The 17,921-nt window shown below is 41.5% G+C and overlaps 1 protein-coding gene across 2 annotated transcripts in view; it reads left to right on the top strand.

Annotated features, from left to right (window-relative positions):
- plcb4 (phospholipase C beta 4) overlaps positions 1-17,921 on the top strand; it is a 69,813-nt gene that overhangs the window by 15,257 nt on the left and 36,635 nt on the right. For both annotated transcript variants that reach the window (XM_004083333.4, XM_011491427.3), the window contains exon 3: positions 5,387-5,450. The gene's annotated coding sequence lies outside the window, so the exon portion shown is untranslated. The remainder of the gene's footprint in view (positions 1-5,386; positions 5,451-17,921) is intronic.

The following is a 17,921-nucleotide window of genomic DNA, read 5'->3' as shown; positions in this document are numbered from 1 at the left end:
CTCAGACCGCAGGTTTTAAGAGGAGTACTCAGAGATGTGCGAATTAATCAAAAAGCCTCTTTGGGGTCATTTTCATGAGGAATTAATGTTTATAATACACTGAAAAGCTCCAAACAGTTGATTTTGCATGATGTAGACCCGTTAAGTGGAGCCGGAAGCTTGTGGCCTACCCAGCGTATTTTCTACGTCACAAATAGGATCTCTTTTAAATGCATCTGCTCCTCCTCGACAACAATTTCAATAAAGAAATACTCAGAAACACCATTTTGAGCTTAATTTTCTTTAGATATGTCTTCCATCACCAAGAACATGTCAGAAACACCAAAAACCATCTTTTCATTGGAGTGGCTCTTCTCTACGACCCTCCACGAGCCCAGACAACCCAAAAACCTACAGCACCCATATGAGTCATATGCGTTTGACTAAGCCTAAGGAAATAGACATGAGGAGTTTCCTGATGGCTTCTCCATTTCTGGCAGCTTGTACTCCCAGGCGTTGAGTGGAGAACTCAACTTTCAGCTAGCCGTTACTTTACAGCATCGTTTAGGCAAAACGACCCAGATGATCAGCTTTAGACGAAGCTTTGATTTGTCCAAAACTGGCAGGATTTGGTCTCTACAGGGATGCAGTTTGACACCTTTGACCTTCACTGTAGCAACAGCAATGGGTTGGTAGATGTCAACCCTGAAACTGTCACCATCCTCTTCTAAAACACCTTCGTTTGGCTGCTGCTGGCGTCTGAGAAACTGATCTGATACTAAATGATTATTAGGCACACCAAAGCTTTGGTCTGGGCTGTTCCTGGGAAGATTTCTCCCATCATAAACGGCAGTCTGCTTGCTGTTAATCACGCGATTCTCTGTCCGAGCTGTCGGTTGTGGACTGATGATGACGGCTGACCTGCCTCTGTTTACACTGTTTAAATCCTCATACAGGCGAGGCAGGGATTACCTGTTGGCCTAATAATCAAAGGCATTGTTACAGCGCCGTGGGGGTGCTACCTGAAATAGCCTTTTCTTAAAATAAACAGAGACGGGGAGAGGGGGGGGGGGGACTGTCACCTAGTGCAGGAGGAAGTGCTGTTCCTGCTTTAGCGCGTTTGATAGGTGTTCATATGCAGCGTGTAAATTCAATTCAATTCAGTTCACTTTTATTTATACAGCCCGATATCACAATCATAATCTCAATGGGCCTCATGCAGACAATTGTATTGTAAACATAAAATCATAATGGTCATGAAGTCATATAATTCAATAGGTAAACTCCAGTGTTAACTAAACTAACGAGACCCTCCTTCTCAGTAAGGAAAAACTTAGAAAAGGAGAAGAAAGAAAAGTAGACTATCTGATGAGACAGAATCTCTCAGGTTTTTAGGCCCTACAGTAATGACCTCCGTAAAGCATAGATGAAGCTACCATCCCCTGACATTCTGCTCACCTGGCAGGTGTGGCCAATGATCTCGATCAGCACCTGCCAGGTATTTAAGTCAGAGGAGAAACCAGAGCAGGAGAGTGAGGAGCAGTTGGGGTTTAGGTTGGAGTTGTGCTGGTTTGTTTCTCTTTTTTTCCCCTCTTGGTCCTCAGCAGTCTTGGGGTTGGACCTTGGTAGTTTTTATTTGCAGTCTTTGTTTGTTTCCTTTCATCAGTTACACTTTGTTAGGCAGCCTTTGCAGGGAGCTGCCGACTCTGACGGTCAATGTGGCTGGGTCATCTGTCTCCCTCACTGATTTTATGTCTGGCCAAGGCTCCAATCCCTTCGTTTTGGCTTTTGTTGGAACCAGCACAGTAATTTCATTTTTGTTCTTGGTTTACAGGAAAGTTTTTTTGTTTTTATTTTTCTCTCCAATAAACTGTGTTCCCCATCTTTCTGGTGTCTGTTTTTTATATATGACTCAACCTCTAAACTGATTTTTAAGCTCTTCATTTTCCTTTTTCCTGTAAATATTCACCTGCTGCTCTTTTACTGCTCAGAAATTGAATTGGCCCATTGTCATGTAATTCTGTCCCGCAGCCGTCCAGGACTGAGGAACCAGATTTGTTTTCGCAGTTCTTCTCTCCTACATTGCCTTTGAACCAAAATTGAAATTGTTCAAAATCCACTAACAAAACCAAAAGGTGTCAGGGAAATTCAGGAATTTACAAATTATGGGATGGCCACAGGACCTACGGTTGGATGGCCATTTCGTGGCAAAGTGTAGAATTTGGTGATTATTTTCCCACACTATGTGTAAGAGAACTTTTGTTCAAGCAATCTTCACAAAACTTCACACGCATGCAACCAGGTCAAGTCTACAACCATGGCTGAAGTTTTGTGGGCCTTTGGCCTTAGGCAACAGGCCACCATCTGGAATTGTAAAAAAAAACAAATCTCCTTCAGTACCTTCTAAAATTTAAACTCACAGGGATTATGATATATTGCTTTCTAACTCCTGAATTATAGGGAGGCTACTTAAGATAAAATATTAGCTTTTAATTTTGTAGATGATCAGCAAAAGTGACATTTTCCTGATGATTGCACATCCTTTACTGGGATATTTTGACATTTTAATACATGAAAGGCGGGTCATTGGTGGCCTGTGAGACATGTAATGCCGCTTGCAGTTTTAAGTTGATTTATTTTCTATTGGAGAAGATGTTATTTGGTTTGTGGGTTGGTTGAGCAAGGCAGATAATGGAAGAAACGGTGTGTTCGCTTGTCGTTTTACCAGCTTTTTCCTTTGTTTTTCCATCTTGCTTTCTTAGCATATTAAAAAAATGAGCTTTCTGCTAAGAGTGCCTTCTTGCTTTTGCATCAACATCTCATCTGACTTAAGAATACACTCCTGCTGCTGCTGCATTGTCTCTTTCTATAAAGACATTAATCGCCATTTGCTACTATAAAACTTTACTTTTACGTTTATTGAAATACTCAGACATAACGAGAGCCTACAGTTTGAAAGAAGTGACTTCTTCATTTCAAATTCCATGTGGCAGCTGAACTTCTGTCAAATTGTCCAGGGAAATCTAAATATTGGTCCCCCTGCATATGTGACATAGTTTCCCTTTTTTGGCTTGGAGAGCGCCCATCCATCCTCTCCCCTTGGCTGAAGAGGCCTGCGAACAGCTCCTGCCCAGTGGGGCCAATTGACATGTAAAGCGTTTGATCCATCGAAGCTGTCACTTTGGTGGATTCATATCGACACGAAGAGCAGATGGGAGGGAAATAGAATGCAGATGGCTTTAGACAGAGCAGATCAGCACAGTCAAACCCACCTTAGTGACGGGATTCATGAATTCATTCATTCATGTTCAACTTTACCGTGCTTCATGGTAAATAAAGCGGCTTTAGGATTATTGTGACCGATATGATCAACTTCAACGTCGGCTTCCTGCTAATTACTCCTTAACTTATTACACTTGTGTTGCCAATTTTCGTTTTATCTCAGCTGACTTAAAAGCTTTTACGGCCAAATTCAGGTTGAAGATAACATTTTGAGTGTTTCATTGTGTGTTTTTTTTTGCAATTGAGCTGATTTGAAGATTGTTAATTAGAAGAAATGACTGATTATCTCCAAAATAAGATGAATTCCACCTTCAAGGTATAAAAAATTATATATCATGTATGTGACTACAGCAATTATGAGGATTTTACAGTTAAAGTTTGCAATCGTTTGATATTCTTCTGTTTCCAGAAACACTATTTTTGAAATGTATAGACTTGTTCCTAATAGATTGGGAAGCTTGTGTTTGCAGTCATAGTCAGTAATTGACTGTTTTCAGGTAAATGTTGTCTTTGATTGGGATACATGTTGTTCCTAATAGATCCCTGGCAATGGGAAGCTGATGGTTTACAGTAATGTCCAATATTCAATAAATGGCCTGAATGTTTAAGGATATGTTTACATGAAAGTTTGAAAGTGATACTTGTTACTATGAGGTCCTTTGCTGTATGTCAAAAAGGTTAAGCACATATGTGATTTCATAACAGTTACTCCCATTGGTTGTATATGAGAATAGGACAGAGTGACTCCTCCCCCTGGCGTTCCAAACAGGAAGTGGCTCCAAGAAGCCAAAATCCCACAAAGCTATTAGCATTCTTGCTCTGATACCTTATTTTTAACATGTTCTTGCTAATCCTCTTTTTTTTCGTGATATTTTCTCCTTTTTGGCAAGTTATTCAAGTTATAAGATGACCAATCAGATGCTTCAATCAAAATAGGTGGCCCCCAAACGTTCGTTTGGCTGCCGCTGGCGGTGTCCATGTCACGCAAAATTGCCTCTAAATGGCGTCACACTCACCCGAGCCAGTTCTCAGTTACAGTCAATGGTTGCTCCCAGTCAAATGTAGAATTGATTTAAAAATGTTACTTCTGCTTTTTAAAGGCTTTCACAGAAAATCTCCTGCATACAATGTTGACCTTTTAACCTCTTGGTCTTGTCCTTTGAGGTCCAAAAACTTCTAACTATGACCAAAACTTCCCATAAAACCAGAAGGGATCTCGCCTTCAAGTGACTGCGCCTTGTCTTTGGAGCCCCTTCCCTTGTTCTTTACAACAGTTTGACTCCGTTGAGTGTTGTAGAATACAGGTTTTTATTCAGATAATCTTTTGGTTAATGTGGCTAAATCCTTTTTTTTAGCTTGTTCTATGAAGGGGATGATCGTTCCTATTTCCTGTTTCTGTGGTTTTATGCTCACTTTTACCATTGTGATTGTGATTTTATCTGAGAAAGGTGCTGTGGAAGTAAACATTTAGTGAAATCTCAAACCATATTCAGCAAATGTGAGGATATAGTAAAAATCCACAGAAATATCCGGGATAATCAATTATAATAGGACATATACAAACAGAGTCAGTTGGGGAAATTTTCCATGCACCGTTTTGTAGCGAGGTTTATCTTGTAAAGTGGTTGTATAAAGAAGCCATTAGTGCCCTGCTGCTGCTAGCTAGTCAAAGCTGCCATGACAAGGTGAAGAGAAACAAGCAGAGCCTCTGTGTCTGCAAAGAACAAATGTTAAGGACTCCGTCTGCTCCTCAGCGTGAGAGATGCCCTGCCAGGGGGAGAATTAGCCTCCCCTCCATCATTCACTTCTTTCAAAGCGTTTCTCTGCTTGTATCTGTGACCCGGTCAGTACTTTACACACACGTTGAAAGCTCTCTAGCTCTTTATTCCCGCTCTTGTACCTGCCACTCAAAAGCTACAGTTTGTCTAGTTTTCTTGTTGATTTCTGTCACTCTTTAAGGATCGTCCTATGGATGTTTGTGCAGCAAAAATCGAAAGGAATGATTCAAATCTGCTCTCTGAACCAAAGCAGTCAGAGTTTGTCTGCACATGTGAAAGAAAGTGTCATTTGAAAGCAAAAATAGAAGACTTTCGCAAATAAAGCTGTTGCTTTTCTTTCCTCTCAGATCATTTGGGTGCTGTCCAGAGTCTCCCGCTCTGCAGTTTTTCTGTGCCTGTGCCAGTCACCTGGTAAGTACTCTCAGCCTCATCTCCCTCAGCCTCCACAGCAGCTTTCAGAGCTTTCCAATCCTTTACGTAATCATCAGCTCACTGCTCGCTTTGAGCTGCAAATTGCTGTCACCTTTATGAAACAGACAGCAATTTCTAGTTAATGTAGATGGAAGTGATTGTCTAAAGTCGCCCGCATATATAGCACTTGACGGCGTAAAACATCTGAGGGACACATTTTGGTCCCCGATGTTTTTTTCAAAGACGACGACAAAAAAGAAGCTTTTTGCAGAAAATCCATACAAACGTCTTTTTTTTATGATTGATTGAGTTTATTTTAGCTTTTTGCTTTTCTGTTTTTGCTCAAATTAATTAATTAATGTGGTTCATAACTTCTGGACGTCATAAACTTAAATTGGAGCACCCCTAATCCGTAAAAGTAGAAATATATAAAGCATTTCTGTATTTCTCAGTATTATTCTGTCCTTTTATTCATTATCTATCTGCTTAAGCCAATTAAGAGACACGTTTGCCTGGATGGAAGGGCTTGCTGCAGCTGCTGTTGGGGGTTTGTGTGTGTCTGCTGCTGCTTTAATGACAGAGGCTGATGGTCTGGTAATGCCCCCAGGGGCTCGCACTGTTGGGTGGGTCTCCCTGCCGCTACAAATATAGAGCGGAATCCCATTCGGGGGCTTTAATTTGCGTGCTCGCCTGTAAGCTGGAGGCTATTACTGGTCGGCTGGGTTGCCATGGAGACCGGCAGTGTTTGAGGAGATCAGAACATCAACGTTTGAGCCCATAAAACATGTGTTTTCTCAAAGGGTGGGGTGGGGGTGGATGGGGTGTATCACAGCTGCTCCATCATGCTCGGTCCAGCCCCCTCAGGGCGCGTCAGTCAACAGGGACCCTCTTTTGGCTGGGCTTGGGCCATGAAAGGCTCACATTCTGGGGGGAAACGTTTAACCCCCTGGCCCTTCCTGCTCCCTCCCTCCTCAGTTCCCTCTCTATATGGACATGTTCTATTTCTACAACTTCTTTATGCCGGTTCCCGCGTGTCCGAAGCCCACCAGGGCTCAAACCCTCTTGATAGGTACATATTTGGGCAGTGCGAGCGCTCCCTTCTGTGCTCTGATGGTCCAGTTTTCCTCTCAGACCAGCTTTCCTCTCTAAATTCACTTTTTCCTTTTACATATCCGTTTCTCGGGGACCTTTCCCCCTCTGTCAGCATCCTGTGCAGCTGTCTCTCAGTTGTCTACAGATGTTTGCTTTGAAGCTACAGAGGCTCCTGGCTTTTTCTATCTCCTGTTCAGATGAAGTTCAGAGGCTGGTAGGCAGCGGGGAGATTTGGTACATATGCTCAGCACGTTTGACCATATTTGGCAGCACCTTGGAAAGCTCTGGGGTAGAAGTAAGTGGGCATATGAACTTTAGACTTTCTAATCCAGTCTAAATGAGAATGTCATAGCTCAGAGGTGCACGGTACACTCCGGTATGTGACGTTAGACAGTCATTTTGGAAGAACTTGGTATTTTTTTCTCTGCAGGCCGTCGTTTGCAGAGGCCAGTTAGCTAATTTTATTGAGAAATTATCGGGCTTTTGCTGTTGTGGTACTGTCGTGTTAAAACCCAAACTTCATCCTTACGTTTGTGCAGTAAAAACGGAACCTTAAGAAAGTAAAACAACTTTAGTTAAAAAGAAAAAAGTCATATCTGTCTTGCAAGAAAAACAAACTCAACAAAACATATTTTTTAACTGCACATTAATTTTTAACTTGTTGCTTTTTTTGTAATTGTATTCCTTCCTATACTTTTTTTCTGCATTTTTTTTTATCTTTTTGTCCCCCATCTTTAAAGTCCCTCTCTCTCTCTCTCTCTGTCTCATCTCTTTTCCATCCGATCCAAAAAAGAAATGTATTCAAATGTAATGGGTATAAATATTTTTTAGCCTCGAATATGAAAGAGGTTCATACAAATATACTCCTCGCGTGTCCAAATTTTCATACCACCTGTTGGAGGGATGTCCACATTTTTTGCAAAGAGGGTCAGATTTGGTGATGTGAAAGTGTGTGCAGGCCAACCAATCAGCCCATGTTCTATGAACCCTTTTAAAAAAGACTAAATGCACGTAAAGTATTTAATAAGTGCTATGGGATACTTTTCATTCCTTCTCATAAACCAGAAGCACATCTACATACATGTTTTACCAGACATGCGGTAAACCTCTGATTCTCTGATTAAACCTGGGTTCATGTGTTACATTTTATTCAGTATTAGATGCTCACCACAAACTTCTAGATTTAAATCATTTGAACATGAAAAAAACCACAATCATCTTAATCAGAAGTGGTTTGATCACAGAAACAAATCGGTTCTTCTCGTTTGGCCCTGGAGGCTGCGAAGGTCAAGTAGCCACAGGTTTACAACGGCTTATCATTTATTCTCTCACAATCTAGAAGTCTTAGACACTGCTAGGGAGGGCATTTGATTGATTTTATAACAGCAGAGTGCAAAATTGAAACACGGGCCACATTTGTTCCATGGGCCGGACTTTGGACATGTCAGCCCTACTGTAACAGAAAAATGTGTCCAACCATGGACTCCATCAGCTTAAGCCAAGTAAAAAAATAAAAAGGAGAATTCTTGGTAAGACCATGTTTCTTGGCAGTTTTATGTATTCATTTATTTATTTATTTTGGCTTAGTTAAAGAAAAATCTTCCATTTAAGAATGACTGATTTGTTTTTGCCTGCTGATTGGGAGTTGGCCTCTTCCAGCAACCCGTCTTTCCATCCTTTCCAGCGTTGCCTTGTGTATCGCAGGGCATACGTTCCATTAAAAGAAACAGTGAAAGGGGAAATCCACAAAGTAGAATTATAGATGTTTTAAGGTGGGGCAACTCTCCACTACACACATTTTTCTTTCTCTCTCTTATTAACTCTCAGTGTTCAGACCTTGAACCCTGAAGATCAGCGGCCAATCAGGATGCAGAACACAGTGCATTGTTTAAAACAAAGCATGCATACAGGACTGAAAGAAAAGAAAAAGAAAAGGAAAATTGTGTTTCTAAATTTAGCTGATTTTCTCCACTTCATACATTTCTAAAAAAAAAATATATACAGAGACTTTTTACTCTGATCTACTTTTTACTGTTATTATTTTAGCCACAAATCACCGAGACACAATTTTACTAACTAGAAGTAGATCTAATGAATTTTTTTAGCCCTAAAAATTTAGTGTATTTTATTTAGGAAAAAATAAAAAACAATTGGGAAAGAAAGTTTATCAGTTTTCCTAGTGAGTTAGCATGTGTATATTTAACAAGGTGTTACATAATCCGGAGAAAAAAGGTGGAGTTGTTGGATGTTAAGTCTGCAAACTAGTCAGACTGGAAAAGAATCTGCAAACAGAAAGAGGCACCACAGATCCTAGTTCTTAAAAAAAACAGTTTCCTGTCATCCACACATTTTCTGTAGAAAGAGCCGCGTAGCGTCATCAGAGCCTGCAGGTCTCCGGGAAGCTCAACAAACCGCCGCCGCGGACCGTCGGGCTGGATGTTGCAGCGGCTTCTCCACGTAATGTTAACACTGCACACCTTGTGATTTACTTCTTATTGAATCAAAGCGGCGAATCAGGCGGAGGCTTCCTCATCTGTGGGGCCAGTAACGACTTGAACAGGAGGTCATTCCCGTTTACTGCATTAGCCTTACATAATAATTCCATTAGGGATAAATAAAGTTGTAATGAGCTCAATTTATATAATTCATTCAGTTCAAATGTATTTGTCAATTATGCTGTTTAGTTGTGAGTTGTCTACATTAGGTGTGTCTTGCATGTTTGACCTTTGGTGTTACAAAATGTCTGCGTAGGATTTTCTTCGCTCTACTTCAACTTAGCTTCAGGGTTTTCTTGTTTTAGAAGTTAAGAGAGTTTGCTGTACAGATCCATGTGTTTTAGCGCCTTCACGTACAGTGGAGGAAACAAGTATTTGATCCCTCTCCCTCCATTTAATCAAGGAATCCACCTTAAAGAATTTACAAACATTTATTTGGATTTCATTGAGGGAAATAAGTATTTGAACCCTCTACCTTAGTGCTTTGTTGCAAAACCCTCAGAGGTCAGACGTTTCTTGTCAGTGATTGTCAGGATTCTGGAGGAATTTTGGTCCACTCGTCTTTACAAATTGTTTCTAAATTATTCAGCTTTGGTGGCTGTTGCTCAGCAACAGCTCTCTCCATTGGTTTTTTTATACGATTAAAGACATTGATATGCTACATCTTCAGACATTTCTTGGTTGCTTTAGCTGTATGTTTTGGGTTATTATCCTGTTGGAAGACCCATCCATGATCCATTTTTAGCCTCCTATCCTCCAATCCACCCTCCCAAACCATAATGTTCCCACCTTCATGCTTGACAGTAGGGATGGTGTTCTTAGGGTCATAGGCAGCATTTCTCTTCCTCCAAACCTAACGAGTTGAGTTGTTGCCAAAGAGCTCCGTGTTGATCTCATCTGACGATCACCAATGCTTTGCTAGAAGACTGTGGTTTCAGCTGCTTTGAGATCATCAACTATCTCCTGCCGCGTCATTGTAGGCCCATTTCTCTCTGTTCAGTTCAGTTCAGTTCAATTCAATTCAATTCAATTCAATTTTATTTGTATAGCCCAAATTCACAACAACAGTCGTCTCGATGGGCTTCGTATAGGTAATTGAAAAGGTTCAACATAAACTCAAAAGGATCATGAATACATAGAATTCAATAGTAAAATACTACATTGAACTAACTAAACAGACTAAACTAAACTGGCATCTCTGCCCTTAGACCCCCCTTCGGGGTAAGGAAAAACTTCTAAAAAAAATGGATTCCGGAAAAAACGAAGAAACCTCAGGGGTGTCCACATGAAGGAGGGATCCTCCCCCAGGACGGACAGGCGATTTACCAGAACTCTTAGAGAAGAATTAACTTATCAAACTCTACAACTACATATTTAAAGTCCAGGAGACAAGCTTCATCCAGCCGGAGTTGGGGGGACAGTCGGGGGCGCGAGTCGAGCCAGAGACAGGAACCACAGCCAGGTGTAGGAGCAGGAGCAGAGACGAGGTACTCGGTCAGGTACAGAGCAGAGACGAGCCAGAGGCAGGATCCACAGCCAGGTGTAGGAGCAGTAGTACAGACAAAGTAAACGGCCAGGTACAGAGCATGATCATGATCCATGATCATGGAAATCCCAGCAAGTCAGATCTGGTTTGGAGCCCCAGACCTCAAGGTGGATTGATGGTCATGTTTCACCAACAGTTGTCATGGTAACCCCCAACTCCTTGCTGATGGTTTTGTAGTCCATTCCGGTCTTGTGTAAGTCTCCAATGTTCTCCCTTTATTCCACTGAAATCTCGTTAGTTTTTGCCATGTTGGAGACTTTGGAGTCTGACTGATGGACTGATTCTGTGGACAGGTGTCTTTTCTACAGGTGATCAGTTCAAACAGGTGTCTTCAATTCAGGCGACAGAGTCTAACTGGTCTGTGTGAACCAGAACTCAAAGACGTATTTCCTCCACTGTGCGCTCTGCAACAGTTGTGTCTGCAAGACAAACCTGACATTAAAAGGTCATGATGCTCAAAAAATCCCATTCTATTCTTTACTCACATTAGAACGGATTTCCAAAAAAAACAATAACAACAATAACATAAATGTATAGCTCCAATAAAGCGTACATTAGCCTAATGCTTTGATCATTTCCCTTTACATTGGAGAGCTGGTGGATTGGACCACTTATAGCAGAAATTCCCCGTCAGACCAGCATTTTGAGTGAATCCAGGCATGATTGCGCAATCACGGACGTTGCGCAACGTAGATGTCCTCATTATCAGGCTCGCCAAATGGTTATTTGGAAAGAATCGTTTGGGAAGTCATTAGGAATTGTTTTGAAAAAGTGCATGCACTTTCAGAAAATAAAGGGGTAATCACATTATCCATCTGCTCATCATCATTTATTACCAATCATATCAATGCAGCAGCGCTGGCGGATGAAATCAAGCTCATGCTGAACCTGGTTTATGGCAGAGTGAAAGCATCTTCTTCCCATCACCCTACTTCCCACTTCTGATTGGGCGACTGGCGGTAAGCTGCCATCGCTGCCCTGACAGTTGAAACCACAAATGTACATCTCCATACAATCTGATTATAGAAGCTGTGAATCTAAGCGGTTGGGATCAGTTTGATGGTAAAAAAAAAAATGTGTTCCTTTATCTAACAATTTATGTAGCAAAAGCAGCTTTCAAATACCTTAGATTAGATTAAGGGGTCATAAAATAATGCATTTTTAAAATCTACTTTCATGTCAGATGATCCTAAATTATGTTTGAAAGAAAATGTGTTTGAACGATTTTAAAGGCACTTTTTGACGGAAAAGTGGAAGCTGATGGAATTCATGATTTGAGTCAAATGATCCACAAGGTTTGTTATTTTAAGACCGCTTCTGTGCCACCCTATTACCTCGATAACTCGATTACAAATCAAAATCCAGGCTTCATAATTTATTCAATTAGACAGATGTTCCTCTCTTAAAATAACTTGTGGAGGAAAAAATGTTCACGAGTTTCTGCTGAAACTTAGCCGACAGCTTACCAGCAATTAATCTGGTTTAAAGAGTCAAGGAAATATTGGGGGAAAGAGGGGAAAAGGTCACAAATCTGCTCACCCTTAGCGGCCTGTGAGGTCTTACGTATTCCCTCGCAGACTTTTTCAGTCTTCTCAGACCCTCCATCCTGTAATTTAACACCACCCTCTCTATGATGAACTCAGCATTAGCTGCATTTCCAATAACCATCAAATTGTGTAAATTGGATTTGCGTAAATACATTTGCCTAATGGAAACAGGACAATTTCAGAAAAACTCACATTTATCAGACAAAAAAGGAGGTGGAGGAGGTGGTTTTTGAGGTGCATCGAAATTGACATATTTTGAAAAACTGCAATGGAAACACTTTCTTTCAATTAAACGTGACCAACAACTAGATGGCATCGCGTTTCTTGGGAAGGAACTGCCGGCCTCGGGCGCCAACAGAGGTCCCACAGCGTCACACAGCTCATCAAAAGTTGAGCGTGTCATGAGGAATTGGTGGATCCACAGCTCCTCTGTAAAATCACGACTTCATCCGTAGCCCCTCCCACGTGTAAGGAGCTCGCCGCACAATAGGCCGAATAAGACGCGGTCGTCTCCTTTGATAGATGACGAGCGCTAGAGCCGTGGCAGAAATTTGGATGTATCTGCTGTCAATCAAGGTTTTGTACACATCTGTCACCGTGCTTTTGAATGACGTATCGTGTGAGTTGGTTTGTGTTTGTTCACATAATTAGGATTTACTGGAAACTGTGAAATTGTGTTTTCTATAATTTCGATAAAAGTTTTGCGCATATGTGTAATGGAAACGCAGCTGATAATTCTTCAGTCAGTTCAAGAAAAAACTTAGAGATCCGACCTGGAGCGTTTATTTTTCTTAAATCGTGCGCTCTTTCTTCCGTCGACACGACGCAGTTCCATGTTGACCAGCTGAACAGTCGGGCAGACGGACGGCGAAATCAAATATGTGTGCAGACGAGCACACAGGATGTCCATCCTTGTTTGCGCACACGTTTACTTATCATTGTTGTATGAAAAAAAAAGGAGTGGGCTTTGTTAGCATTGATTTCACCTTGTAATGTTTGCTGAGAGAATGGAGTCATAAAAAACACTCCGTCCAAGTCTGTCATTGAACTAAAGAGCACTTTATTCCCTGTCAACACTCAGGTTTTATGATCTTAGTCTCAGAGACCAAAAAAAAAGTGCTGCTTGGTTGATTCATTCTTTGAATAAAGGGGAAGGTTTAATCAGATTTAAAGTAATTGAGTTCAACAAACCTGCCACCACCGGGATGCTGTAATCTGATCATAATAGCCATCGACGTCCCGACGTTTCTCAGAGCAGCAGCTTGTTGCAGCTGTTTGTGCAGCTCAGTTCTGTGATCCTAACATGAACGGCTTTATCATACCTGGAAAACGTTTTCATATGGCATTCAGCATTCTGGTGCAAAATCCTGCATTTTTGTTGGTAACGTTCCGACTTATTAGCTTTTTTATATGTCTGCCTGGTTTCTCTGTCCCCTGGAGAACATTTCCATAAAGTGGATTTATGCACCACAATAAGCTGTAGTTTTTGCCTAAAGGAATTAGCGCTCTTCCTCTGTGGCCTTTCTGCTTTTCCCCTCATTTCTCTTTTTTTAATCTTCTTAATGCTCATCTATAGAAACTTTAACTTGGGCGCTCATAGGCTCCAGCTGGAGGAAATGTCAAGCCACAGGGTGCTGTGTTTGTGCTTTGGTGATAGCTGTTTTTAGCCCATACCTTCATGCAAATGAGTGCCGCAAACATTTATTTTTAAAGATTTGCTTCTCAGCATCAGAATTCACCAAAGTGATGGAGCAGAAAGGCCCCTGGCAAGTCTCAAATGACAAAAACGAAATTAACTGTGGAGACTGGACGACGGCAAATACAGAGTTTACCTCAAACACATCATTCCCTTTTTTTATTTACCTTGTAGTGCAACTCATTTCCAAATATTCTTCATAATTTGAAAACAGGTTTTAATAATTCAAAGAGTTTTACTAGACAGTGATGGAAAAAGGTCTAGAGGAAGACCAAAGAGGAGGCTCATGGATGTAGAGGAGGATATGAAGGTGGTTGGTGTGAAGATGCAGAAGAGATGTAGACATTGTAAACAGTTTTATCACATTTTATTACAGTAACCCTTGTGCTATCCTATGGGGTCAAGATGACCATTGACGTGTTCTCCCTACCATGACAAAAGTGGACAAAGGTGAAGAGGATTTCATGTAATCCATGGACACCAGTGAAGATCACAAATCATTGAAGAAAAAAGGTTCAGCGCACTGTCTAGTGGGTCTAGATTAGTGTTTTTCAACCTTTTTGGAGCCACAGCACACTTTAACCTTGACAAAATCCCGTGGCACACCAGCATCCAAAAAAAAGAGGAGAAACTCATAGTCTGTATTGATCTAGTCCCTCCATGATCTCACGTGCATTTTTGTGATAATTGTGGCAGAAAAAGCTGGAAGCTGCAGCTGTTTTTTCTAAAAGATGAAATAAAAGTTAAGTTAGAAGATTTAAAAACTGTTTGATGTGTGTTCATTGTTGTTTCAAGACGTTTAACAAGGTTCATTGTGCACAGAGACGCTGTCACTTTAACCCAATGCATCATGGGAGATGTAGTGCAAACAGCCACTGACCGCAGACAGACTCTTTTCTCTGAGCTTCAGTGTTTTGTTCACTTGTTCCACGGTCTGACACCGGATTCTGTAGAAAGCTACACCGCTAAAGACGAGCTTTAGCTGCTATTTTTGTTGGAACTGAGATACTTTATGAGCAGAATCAGAACAAGGAAGTGAAGACTTTTAACTACTTCTGATTGGCCAGACTGATGACGTGTGATTAGGCCTCCAAGAATGATTGGTGGAGACAGTTAAAGGGGCGGGACCTTTCAGAAAACAGGAAAACAGCTGATGCTACGGCTAAATCGCAGTACCGTCATTCTTATGTTCTTATGTGTTCTTATGTTTTATCAGGGCCTGTTTGGATGAACACAGAGCTGATATCCTGGAGTTGGGAAATGTTTTTAGATCAGTTAATGAGGGCAATTTCCCACGGCACACCTGACCATCTCCCACGGCACACTAGTGTGCTGCGCCAACACTGGTCTAGATGACCCAACTCCCAATGTTAAAGTGCCTAGAATAGCACAAGGGTTAATTGGTATTTAGTGTTCAGATCGAACATAAAGCCGCAGTAGCTCTGCCTCAACAAAGATGGCGCTCGTGAGTTGTTTTTCATTTGTTGCTAATAACGTTTACAAGGTGTTTGCCTTTTTTGTCAAAAACTTTACTGTAAAATATCAATATATGTTGTACATTAAACAGATAAACAAGGAATGAAAAAACCTGATCAAATCAAGTCCCGAGGTGGAGTTCTCCACGGTCCATATGCGCCATGGCAACTGAAAACTATTTATCCAGCAAATATGAGGTTTATCATAAACACCTCCATTTGTCTACTTGCTATCTCAAACACTCTTTTCCCTAAATTGCACAAAACTGCAGTTAATTTGAAAACTCCAACACCATAAAAATGAAAGCTCATTGTGACATATTTCTAGTCCGCTGAAGCCTTTGGACGACGTTTGGAGGAACGCTGGTCATTGTGACCGTCGGGTCTTATGTGCTTCTCCCTTCATTTAAGTTCGTCCCCAGTCCCCCCCCCCTACAGCTGACAGACGTGACTGGAGCCTAATTTTAGTTTATGAGGTGTGGGACCGTTGGGTTTTACCCTAGCTGCCGTTTTAGATGAGGAAGCTGGAAAGGCAGTTCCTCACAGGGCTTCTCTCTCTGGTAATTATCTCTCTGGCAGGGGTTGGACAATGGGCTTGGACCTCACTGACTTCTGCTAACTTCCCCAGGCTCCTCACGTGTGCCTCTCGCACACCCAGCCGCTCAGCGGCCCGGCGTGCGGGTTGGCGTGGCCTCAGAGAACCTCCACTTCTGCGCTGCCATTGGACGGATTTTTATCCCACCGAGGAAAATGTTATCTAATGCAAACTGTTGAGTGAGGTGATATCTAGGCTATTATCTGACATGACAGCACAACCCAATTAGTTCAAATTAGAGCTGTGAATTTTTCTGTGTGGATCAGTTCCTGTCTGGTTTTCACTTAACCGTTTAGGGAAAGTTTGTTACATATTCTTCTTAACAAAAAAGTAAATTTTTAGAATTAAAACAGCAAGTTCATATAACCTTACATCCTTATTTTTAATTAGCACCCAAACAGCTGGAATGGGTGTAAGGAGCCAAGGTATGCAGGGACTAACCCACCGAGCTTTAATTTTGAAATTGACCCCATGCAATTACCCTTGTGCTATCTTAGATGACCCCCCCTTACATTGACGTGTTCTCCCTACCATGACAAAGGTGGATAAAGGTGGAAAGATTTCACGTAATCCATGGACACCAGTGAAGATCACAAATCATTGAAGAAAAAAGGTTCTTTTGGGGTCTAGATGACCCAACTCCCAATGTTTAAGTGTCTAGGATAGCACAAGGGTTACGAGGTTTTTGTGGACATAAAATTTAAAAACCTTGATGTCACCAGATAACACAACCCCATACACCAGGATGCACATTCACAAGAAAAGCATAACTTTATTTACAATGGCATTCATGAAACCACAACAACTCCAGGACACAGTAAATATGCTTTTTCGGAAAAAAGACTATTTTATTTGCCTTTATGTAAAGCGTCTTGGGCTTTCAGTAGGAATGAAAGACGCTAAACAAATAAGTAAAGTTCGAGTTTAAAAAGTCTTAAAAAGATTTAAATGATCAATCCGCAGTAAGAAAACACAACCCTGGAGAACCCAAGAACAATGTTCTTCTGGGCTTTAAAAGTAAAATTTGTTTCTTTTTGTTTGTTTTTTTTTAAACATAAAAATAAAAAAATACTTAAATATTAAAAACAGCAGCCAAATTTGGCCCCATAGGTTTGCCAGTGGCGCAGTGGTTAGCATTCTCACAGAGAAGGCCTTGGTTTGAAACCCGGAGGGGTCGGTTATGTGTGAAGTTTGTAACCCATGCATGTCTCTAGGATGAATGGATGGATGGATGGATTGGAAACCCATGTTTACCCTGTTTTATGAACTTAATTGTTTTAAAATTGTCTTCTATGAACCTCAGTTTGCTTGTAAAGTAAGTTATGTCAAATCTGACATCTTGTGGGCGGGGCTTCATTGTAGTGTCATGGTTAGCACTGGGAGGTCAGACCCTGGTTCAAACAGGTTCCTCCACAGGAAGAGGTGTGCTCAAAGATGGAGGGATGGGCATCTTGTAGACACCTCTACACCCTTCCTTCATCTGTGTTTGTCATGCCAGCAGCGTACTGTCACCCCCCCACGCTGGCTTTTTGTAACCTCTGTTGATGTTGCCTGTCATCTGTTCTCCTGCCATCAGACGCAGACCGCCGCTCCCGCTGCGCTCAGCCTCTGACACACACAGCTGGCTGCCTTTATCTCCCCACTCCTCATCTCTGTGTCTGTCACCTGTTCCCACTTCTTGCTGGCTTCCTCCTCTTCGTTTGGGGAGTCGATGTTTTTCCCTGCCTTTCTGTTTTTCTGTTTACCCTTTCATTTCCCCTCTGTGCTTTTGGAGCGTCACTTTCATCCTCGGCTCCGTTGCTTTGTCCTGTTTGTTCTCAGCTCCCCTGTTTCAGAGTTTGTATTCTCACCCCTCAACAGCTTGTTTGTTCTTGTTTTCGGTCTGCAATGTGGGATTTTTGCACCAAACACAAAAACGTGTTTGAGAAATGAGACGGTCAAAAGGCTTTTTCCTTTCCTACCGCTAATTTATGGCAAATCTCACCTCAGTAGGATTCCAATAAATACCTATTAAACCCCAGTATA

This window comes from Oryzias latipes, chromosome 24 (assembly GCF_002234675.1).
Source record: "Oryzias latipes chromosome 24, ASM223467v1".
NCBI classification, from domain to species: domain Eukaryota; kingdom Metazoa; phylum Chordata; class Actinopteri; order Beloniformes; family Adrianichthyidae; genus Oryzias; species Oryzias latipes.
This window is presented reverse-complemented; position numbering and strand designations above follow the sequence as displayed.